Below are 9400 nucleotides of genomic sequence, written 5' to 3'. Positions count from 1 at the left end.
CCAACCTTAACAAAATGTTGCCCTTGACGAGGTCTAGGTGCTTGAGGTTGCTGTGCGACAAGATCATGGAGGTTAAATCTCTATGGATGAGGTACCTATAACATTTACATATTTAATAACTATAGTTTTGCATTAAAATTAAAATTTCAAAATTTAGAAAGTATAAGAATTAAAAATGTTCTAATTGTGGAATATGGATTGAATCTATAGCTTATGCACAGTACAAGATTAATAGCATAATTTTACCTAAAAAAACTGTTATTATTATAGTAGAATTGAAATTTTAAAAATTTACAAGTAGAGATAAAGGTTGACGAAATGAGAGAATAAGGATTAAAAATTTTAAAACTGTTACTATTATAGTAGAATATGGATTTCCGAACATACCTTATCATTTGTGTTCTCAACATTTAAAAACTCCAATAAAAAGGCATTATTCTTTAAAATTCCATTACAGTTGTGTTAATCGGTGATCTAAATGAAACTTGTACTAAGAATACTTTTTAAGAACGTGTCTTAAAAATAAAGGACATTTATGAAATTTTCGTAATCCACAAAACTTCAGACAACAATTCGCTTAACCACCAAAACAAAATAATTACTAAGTCCACCAATGGAATAAATAAGACCCCACAATGTTATTATTATTCTTGAAAAACAGGCTAAGAATGATGCTAAACGTGGTGTAAATTATGTTTGTTTGTTTTTTTGTTTTTTTTTACAATTAGGGATTTGGGATTGAAACCCAAACTCTAATGCTTACATCATAAAATTATTAGCACTATACAAAAAGGTTACTGACTTAAAACACTTTTTTACAATAAAAATTACAATATTTAATTATTAAAAATGATTTCGTTATGAGAAATATATAAATGTGATTTTTCATACACAAAATGTGCAGACTTAATTGTAACATTTTTCCGAAGGCCTCTGATAAATTTTTAACATCAATGAATTATTGTTATATCATCAAAAGTGGGATTGGAGTAGAAGCATAACAGCGTTGGCACCCATTGAGGGACGAAAATCCTGATGTTTCAGTTTGAAAAGGTAAATTTATTTTATATATGATTGGGATAATTGTTTTTCAGTCTCTGGTAAAAAGATCTGCTGTACCCTCCAACAAAAAGCTATTTGCTAACAAAACAACTGTACCAACCAACATCCACAAACTGCAACTATACTTGCGCAACTTTCCACCATCAACCAAACATAATTTATCAGATGTAGAACATCACTTCCTTCACATTATCCCTTATGCTGGGGAGCGGCCTAACCTTGTCTCCATCTGACATCTCATCCCCAATATAATAGCGTGCCCTACGAGCAGCGAGGTGAGCATAGTATGCCGGAGGCACTGCAAACATATAATCCAAATATTCACTGTCAAAACCAACCTTAGTCAACAATTTTAACAAGACGAAAAAACGTCATCACAAACCTATGGAAACAGACTTGGTACACCTCGCATACCTGTCCAAAAAGTAAAATTATTATTATATAATTACTAGGTGCTGATCTAAAGCATTACTTATTCACCCCATTTCAAGATTATAAAGAGAGTAAACACATACGCGTAACATAAACTGTTTGTGAGCACTTGCAAGATGTCAGCTGTGAAGCCATTTTCATCAATCAAAACGTGGTAACGTGTGGGCTTGCTTGTCCCCTACACAACAACATCAATATCAGATCGGACAAAATTAACATTAAAACCATCACACTTCAAGGGAAGCCTCATTTTACCTGGATTCCAGCATGACTATTGAGATAAAAATCAAACTCAGTTGGATGACAGATGCTAGTATCCACAACAGTACCTGAAAGTTACTGGCTACATTAAAATATGCTAACAAAATGAAGATCAAGAGAATAAGATCAAAACCCTATTATAAGATTAGAATCACCTGGTAATATATTGCCACTCCTATCAGTTTTGTTGCGATCAGTAGGGAATAAGCGAGTATGATGCCTCTTTTGAACCACAACAAATGTAACCCGAGGCATATATCCTTCCTGTAGCGAGCAACAAGCCTGGAAGGAAGAAAACTGCAGGGGTCAGAAGGCCCAAACACCAAAAAACATTGCATCCATTATACAGTGAACCAACTATAATAGACATTATACAGTGATTTCAATACCTTCCGAATTGCATCCATTTCATAAAGCAAAACTTGGCTGAATTGTCCTTCACTAACACCAGCTCTGCCACACATCAAAAATCAGATATCAGCACTACTGCTAGAAATATATACACAGATGGTCAAAAGCAAACATTACCTGTACAAGATAATTCTAGAAGGCTTTTGTCTTGTCGACTTGAAGAAAGCAAGAAGCAACTCCCTGCAAAGAACTTGAAATGTTAAGAAAGTAGAGCACTTCTAGAAGAAACTAAAAATTTAAGCCTGAAATAAATCTATCTCCCTACCTAACCATTCCACCCTCAACTAAACCCTTTTGTGGATCCTTAGTTTGTTTATAAAGATCCTGGATTATTTCCACCCGGTGAGTCTGTGCAGAGACGATTCCATGATACTTGGTTACCTCAGGCCAATCCATTGATGCAACGATCTGCAGCCAGCCAATAACCTCTTAAATATGATCAAGTAACAAAATGGGGATGATAGAGAATAATGAATATGCTTACTGCAGCTATAGAAGAACTAGAGTCTTCGCCAGGCGGCGGATGAGTGACATCTGCCCCAAAAATGATTGTAGGGACATCAGTCACAAGCGGAATTCTCCTTAAAATAGCATCATTCAGCACAGTATTTCGCCCCCCAACCTACAGAATTGACAATTCTAATGATTTAAGAAGATAACAAGACAAGAAAACACTAATCGAATCACCACCAGTGAGGCAAAACATATACCTTAGCATTGATCTTGAGAGCAACATTTTCAAAATATTGGTTGCTAAACTTTGAAGCTTGCACAGGCTTACAACATTGTGAAACAATACCTAGCTCCGTCTCACAAATTCGCTTTATTTTTCCAGCAAGCAAAAAGATTTGAGTCTCGCGAAGAAACCCCAGGCATTACCCATTTACAAAACATCAGAATTTCTTACCGTAAGAGCCAGTCTGATCAGGTAAGATAATTATCAACAACTGAAGTGGCTTATTCAAGCCAGCAGACTCTTTGTATACATCCACGAGAGTCTGATCAATTCGATCAGAACGAGCTGATCGCATTGCAATTGAAGGAGTTCGGCGAAACACCTAGAGTAACAAAATGGGAAATCAAGCTAGTGATAAATAAATAACAGATATACCATCCACCTACACTAAAAAAACCACACAGCATACCATTCCTTTGCTGTTACACATTTTCACCAGCTCCGCACAGAAGTCTTCTGACATATTCCAATATCCAGAGGAGAAGTTCACACAAGTCCAGAAATCGACTTTACCCCCATTGACCATTTTCTGCAAAAAAAAAAAATTGTTGATCCTTAAAACCTAGCAAAATTTTCCCAAAAGACTTATAGCTACACTAAATTGCAAAGAAGACACTGCAAACCTTAAAAATGAATTGAAAAAATGAACAAGAACTCTGGAACAAGAGGAGACTGAAGAGACAGGTCTGATTCCTTAAATTTTACAAATAATGCCACTTCAAAGAATAAGAGGGGAAGAAAAAAAAATATCACCTTGTTGATCATGTTCCATTGCCCACAACTAGGATTAACAATTTTGTCACGTCCAGTGTCGTGATACTTTAGCTGCAGCAACCACAACAGACTTTAATCTTATTATAAGACAGACAGTATCCTTGAAAATATTACATATTGGCATATAAGTACCGCTGGAGGATTTAGAACTCGTGCATCAATCAACGCAAGTTCTTTGCGAACATGCATTCCAAATTCTTTAGTAATAGGCTCCTCCACCTCAAAATTATTGACCTGGACCATCTGCATGAACATGTAATGCCAAATGAATCACAATTCTCATCAACAAATTTAAAAAATAATAAGCATAAAAAATTGTAGTACCTTCGTAACATTCCCCTCCCTAACATTCGGACGTTGACAAGTTGCTCTAAGCAGAGATCTAACTTGTTGTTCATTTAGTTTTTTTGTGTATCTCTGACCCTCAACGATACTACAAAGCTGTAAAACAAAATCATACAAGAGAATCAGTAACAAACAAAAAGAAAACAAAAACAAGATCATCTTGATATAAAGTAAAAACCTCCATTGGCAGGTAGACAGGTCTAGCTTGACTTCCACTTTAAAGTGCAGGCAAGGATGGATATTTAAGCACAACATTGTATTTCTCACGGAAATACTTGACCACAGAGACATTTGCTCTCTTGTCATCGAGAGTAAATCTAAAAAAGCCAAAAGTTGAACAGAAACATAATGAGACAGAATGGGACAAATATACCATAAGCACAAGATTTTACAAATGTACAAGCATAAACAATATTTTAGAACAAGACATAACCAAGCCAAATACTAAAAACTGTCAACTGCAAAAAAAAAAAATAAAAGAAAATAAAACCAACTCAATTTGAAGATGGAACTTAGATAAGTAGTGAATACAAGACTACAAATAACCCAAAAACAATTCTACCACACAGGCCACATAAAAGTAGCTTACTAAAAATATTTATGAGCACGTATAGTACTATAACAACAAACTCACGTCAACTGACTTATAGGGTCTCTAGATACTCCAATAATCTTGCAAGTTTTGGCATAAATCATGTAGATGAGCTTAACTCTTACTCCCCTCAAGGCCCTTTTCACCTAAAAGATACGGCAATAGAAGCATTGCAAAAAAATTCAGCAAGTTCGATTAATAAACACTGAATTCAATATATACGTAGGGCAAGAAAACAGTATGTAATAATACTTTAATATGATCTTGAACAGACAGCGGCTTTGACAGGTTTGATAGTCTGCAATGATTCGCAACAAACTCTGATACTAAAATTGGCTCATAGAATGATCGAGCAGACACATCTGCAAAGCAAAACCAGTAAATCTTCATACTGAAACATTAGGAACAAAGTGGCTACACAAACTGAGCAGTCAAAGTACCTACCAATATTAAGAGATAAACCCATCTGAGTGAGTCGAAGACTCTGATAATATCCAGACCAGTATTCTATTCCATTACCAAGATCTCCTCTAGGACCTAATGATGTATGGAAAAAAGACCTTCCAACCTCAGTATATCTGCCAAATGATGTTTCAAATGTATTAATTTGATGTCATATAAAATGGTTTCAGCAATTTAACAGCAAGCAAAGTTTAACATTAATCAACAGGCAGTTACATCTGAGATGGTTTAGCTCTAAGAACAACATTCAGAACTTGAATAGCTTCTTGAGGGCATTCAAAATGCCTTCTGCTCAAAAACTCCCTCAGATAATGAAGGTCTGGCTTGGAGGCCAGTTTGATTGCAACCTTAAATTGTCGCTCCTTCCTGCGATGACAGGCAACCAGAAAGATCACAGGGAAACAATAATAACATCGGATAAAATGTAAAATGTCAACAGACCATCATAGGATACAATAATATTACCACGCAGGCCTAGATGAACCATCACTGCAATCTTCCTCAGTTAGCTTGATAACAATCTCCTTTGACTCGAAGGGAAGAGGACCAGCAGTGTACAAACTCTTCCTGCCATCATAAACTGGACACCAACGTCCAAGATGCGACTCTTTGTATACATCAATAAGTTGCTTCATTATGGCTCTGTTAACCTTTTTTCCGGTTACCTTAGGGGTTATAGTAACCTATAAGCAATGAAGCACCAAAGGCCATCAAAAGAGACGAGAAGAAAATGCAACAGAGATGGACAAAGAAACAAGTAAATAAATAAGAAAACAGAAAAGGAAAATATACATTGAAATCCAATGAATATAAAATTCAACGAGATAATAAATAACAAAAAGTCCAAATCAGTCAAGCAAAGCATTAACCGTTAAACTTTCCCTTGGTTTTTTTTAAAGAAAAGTAACTACTAAAATCTTCAGTGTATAGTAAAGTCGGATAAAAAACAGAGATCTAAGAAGTACCAAAATATAGAACGATTAAAACAAGGCAGAAAAATGACAAGGAGAACTAGCGATTAAAATATTGGAGAAGAAAATGCAAGTATCAGGGTTGAACGAGGTAAATGAATAAGCGAACAGAAATATGAAAATATTAGAATTCAAAAAATATGATCTAAACAAGTGGAATTCGTTTAAGCAAGCCATTAACAGTTAAGGTTTCCCTCGGCTTTTCAAAGTAATTACTGAAAACTTAAATCCATAGATAGGTCAAAAGGAAGGAAGCAGAGATATACAAGCAAAAAAGAAAGAGAAAAATAACGAATATATAAGAGAAAAAACGATTAGAACAACAAGCCAAATATGTCGAGAAAAAATACAGGCTTAAAATCAAATGGGGAGACATGCGAGAAAGAAAGTTACATCGTAGTGATGAAGATCGGCATCAGCAACATCTACGAGAAAATGGTTGGCTCTAACCAGACATTTTGTACCGACCGTGCCGAACCCCGGTCTTGGCGGGAACATAATCGCCTTTGCGACGACGGAGGAAGAGGAGGCGCCGTAGTCACAGCCACCGGCTCCATTGTAAGCTTCTCCGATACCTCTCTGGAAAGTGATCCTACACCAGAACTTGAAGAAGGATGAGAAAAAGGGACCCCCGATAGAGGAACTGGCGGAGCTACTGCCATTTGAGGAGGTGGCTGAGCCGGAGCCATCTGAGGAGGAGGGGGGTTATAAGTTACAGTAGAACCAGATGATCCACGGCCCCTTGCTCTACCGCCGCCGCCGCCGCGAGAGGAAGACTGTGAAGGTTGACCGCGAGGATGGCCCTACCCCCGGCCACGTCCACCACCACCCGACCACTGCCACGTCCACCACCGTCTAGACCAGACATTATATTATTTTTATTTTTTAAAATTAATATTATTTTTTACCTTTTTATATAATTTTAAATTTAAATATTATTATTTAAAAACTAATTAACAACTAAATGGTTGCTAAAGAATAAATAAGCAGGTTCAAGAATACAAACATAACCGAACTTGACCTGCCGAGGTTGGAATTCATTTGTTAATTTAAGTATCATTGCAATTATCTCGATTTTTTTCTCTTAAGAAGATAGATACAATTTTTAATAATAATCATTTATTTAGAGACTGATAACAAATCAATTATTTAAATCAAACACGAGTTAATATTTTATTTTAATTCGCTTCACTACATCACTTCCTGCACCCTTGTGACGAACAACCATGCCCCATGCCTTTCTCTTCCTCGTTTTGTTTTTCATTTATCCAATAGAAATCTAACGCGTGTCACTCAATTCGATTGCGGGGAAACGAAGCGACAAAGAAAAGTGTATTTCTTTACACTGTAACCAATAAGAGGCGGCGCTGATGCGGTGATCTCTGAGCAGTTGGTAGTACGCTATGGTGGGCTCCATCACAGTAGATTATTTATTTATTATTTTATTCTAAAAGAAAAAACTGATTCTCAAAGAGTAGGGAATGTCAAGCGATTCTTAACAAGGAAGCTGCTTTGAAAGTGGGCATGCTCAAATTACAATAAAATCCCCACCCATGTATGCCACGCTCCCACCTGAGAAGGAATCTCGTATAATCAAAAAGCCGTCGGTTAAAATGAGCGTGAGCACACTGGATTATTTCAAGTCAATACTTGTCCAAGAAGCTTCGTTATGAGAATAGTTGGGGGCGGTAAGCGGTCCTACGTAGAAACGAGCAAAATGCTACTTTCTTTTTATGACAAAGTCAGACAGCCTCGCGTTCACACCTAAAAACAATCATAAACAAAAATTAAGCGCTTTTTTTTTTTACAATTTTTTTTGGGTAAACTTCTAAATAGTCACCTTTATTTTTCTCTAGTTATATTTTAGTCATTTATATCTGAAATATTATGTTTTAGTCACTCATGTTAATATGTTGTGACATTTTATTCATTAACCCTTTAATTGTCGTTAATAGTGTAACAGTAAGTTAAAGTGACATGTTAAATCTGTTGGAAAATTTGGACATCACATATATAATAAGGATAATTGCATGTTATTATTTACTATCATGATAGGTTAGCCCAAATTAAAAGTGATCTAATTTGGTTAGAATTTTATTGGGCTTTTAATTATTAAATAAATAAAGTATGGGTCAAATATGTGTAGATACTCTTCTAATCAAATTCTAATTAATGATGGGCTAATTAGAATTTGATTAGAACTAATATGCTAAGGTTATAAATATTAGGGTTATGGTCCCCAAATTATACACAAGATATCTTTTTTAATATCCCATCATTAGGAAAGAAAGAGCAGATATTCTCTGAATTTCTTGTGTGCTAATTTGGAAGATTAAATCCCCAAGTTCCAGAAAGTTTCAAGAAATTCATAGATTCAGGTACGTTTTCGCATCTAGTTTTGTTCTTGATTTATTCTTAATGATTTGACATGACAGATCCTGGTTTATTAAGTTATATTGTAGATTTATTTTATAAATTCTAACAAGTGGCATCCGAGCCTCATCATATCGAATCATTGGGAATTGATTCAGGTTCTTCATTTGAATAATTGATTCATGAAATTTCATGGGTTTTATATTTCGGATATATATGTTGTTTTTTGAAGATTTATATTAAAGTTTTTTTTATCTTGAATTCATATTTAAAAAAATTGGGTGATTTTCATATTAAAATTGGGTAATATTATTTGATACCTACGTTTTTAAGTTTTATTTGAAAATATTGTGATTCAGTTCTTGTGTATTTGCAAGGCATGTGATTATTATTATTTTAATCCATATGACATTTAATATATATATAGAAATTGATTCATATCTATATTTTGTTTGTTTATATAAATATATAAAATATGCATGCTTTGATTGGTTTAATGTTTTGGAAAATAATATAAATATATATTTATATTTTATCTTTTAATTTGATTGAAAGATGAAATTAAGGTAAATATTTTGGAACAAATAAATTCAGATTTTGGCTTTTAATTAAGGATATCTAATATTTTAAATAAATTAGTTGAAACAAAATGTCGCCAAAGTTACCTCTTTTGTGTAGATTAGTTTATTTGAAATATTAAGATGGTTATATGTTTTTGTGATTCATGCGTTTATTGATTGACCCAAAGGTAAGTTAATATTTGGCAGAATTACAACGACATCTGTGGTGATAAATGTGTGACAATTATAAGGTATTTTATGTAAGTAATAAGTTAGTCCAAAGATTAATTCACTGCTTGACATAATTTATTGTCAATGTTTGATTGCTACAACAAGAGTACCGTTTATTGTTAATATTACTGTCCAAAGACTTGATATTAATGTAGTGTTTGGTATCTTGAGATGGGATTAGCCATTATAT

General features: G+C 34.5%; 1 pseudogene; it reads right to left on the bottom strand.

Moving 5' to 3' along the window:
* Window positions 1-1038: 1038 nt before the first annotated feature.
* Window positions 1039-7508, bottom strand: LOC121206110 (protein argonaute 5-like; annotated as a pseudogene).
* Window positions 7509-9400: the final 1892 nt, after the last annotated feature.

The sequence above is a fragment of the Gossypium hirsutum genome, chromosome A09, assembly GCF_007990345.1.
Source record: "Gossypium hirsutum isolate 1008001.06 chromosome A09, Gossypium_hirsutum_v2.1, whole genome shotgun sequence".
Lineage (NCBI taxonomy): Eukaryota > Viridiplantae > Streptophyta > Magnoliopsida > Malvales > Malvaceae > Gossypium > Gossypium hirsutum.
This window is presented reverse-complemented; position numbering and strand designations above follow the sequence as displayed.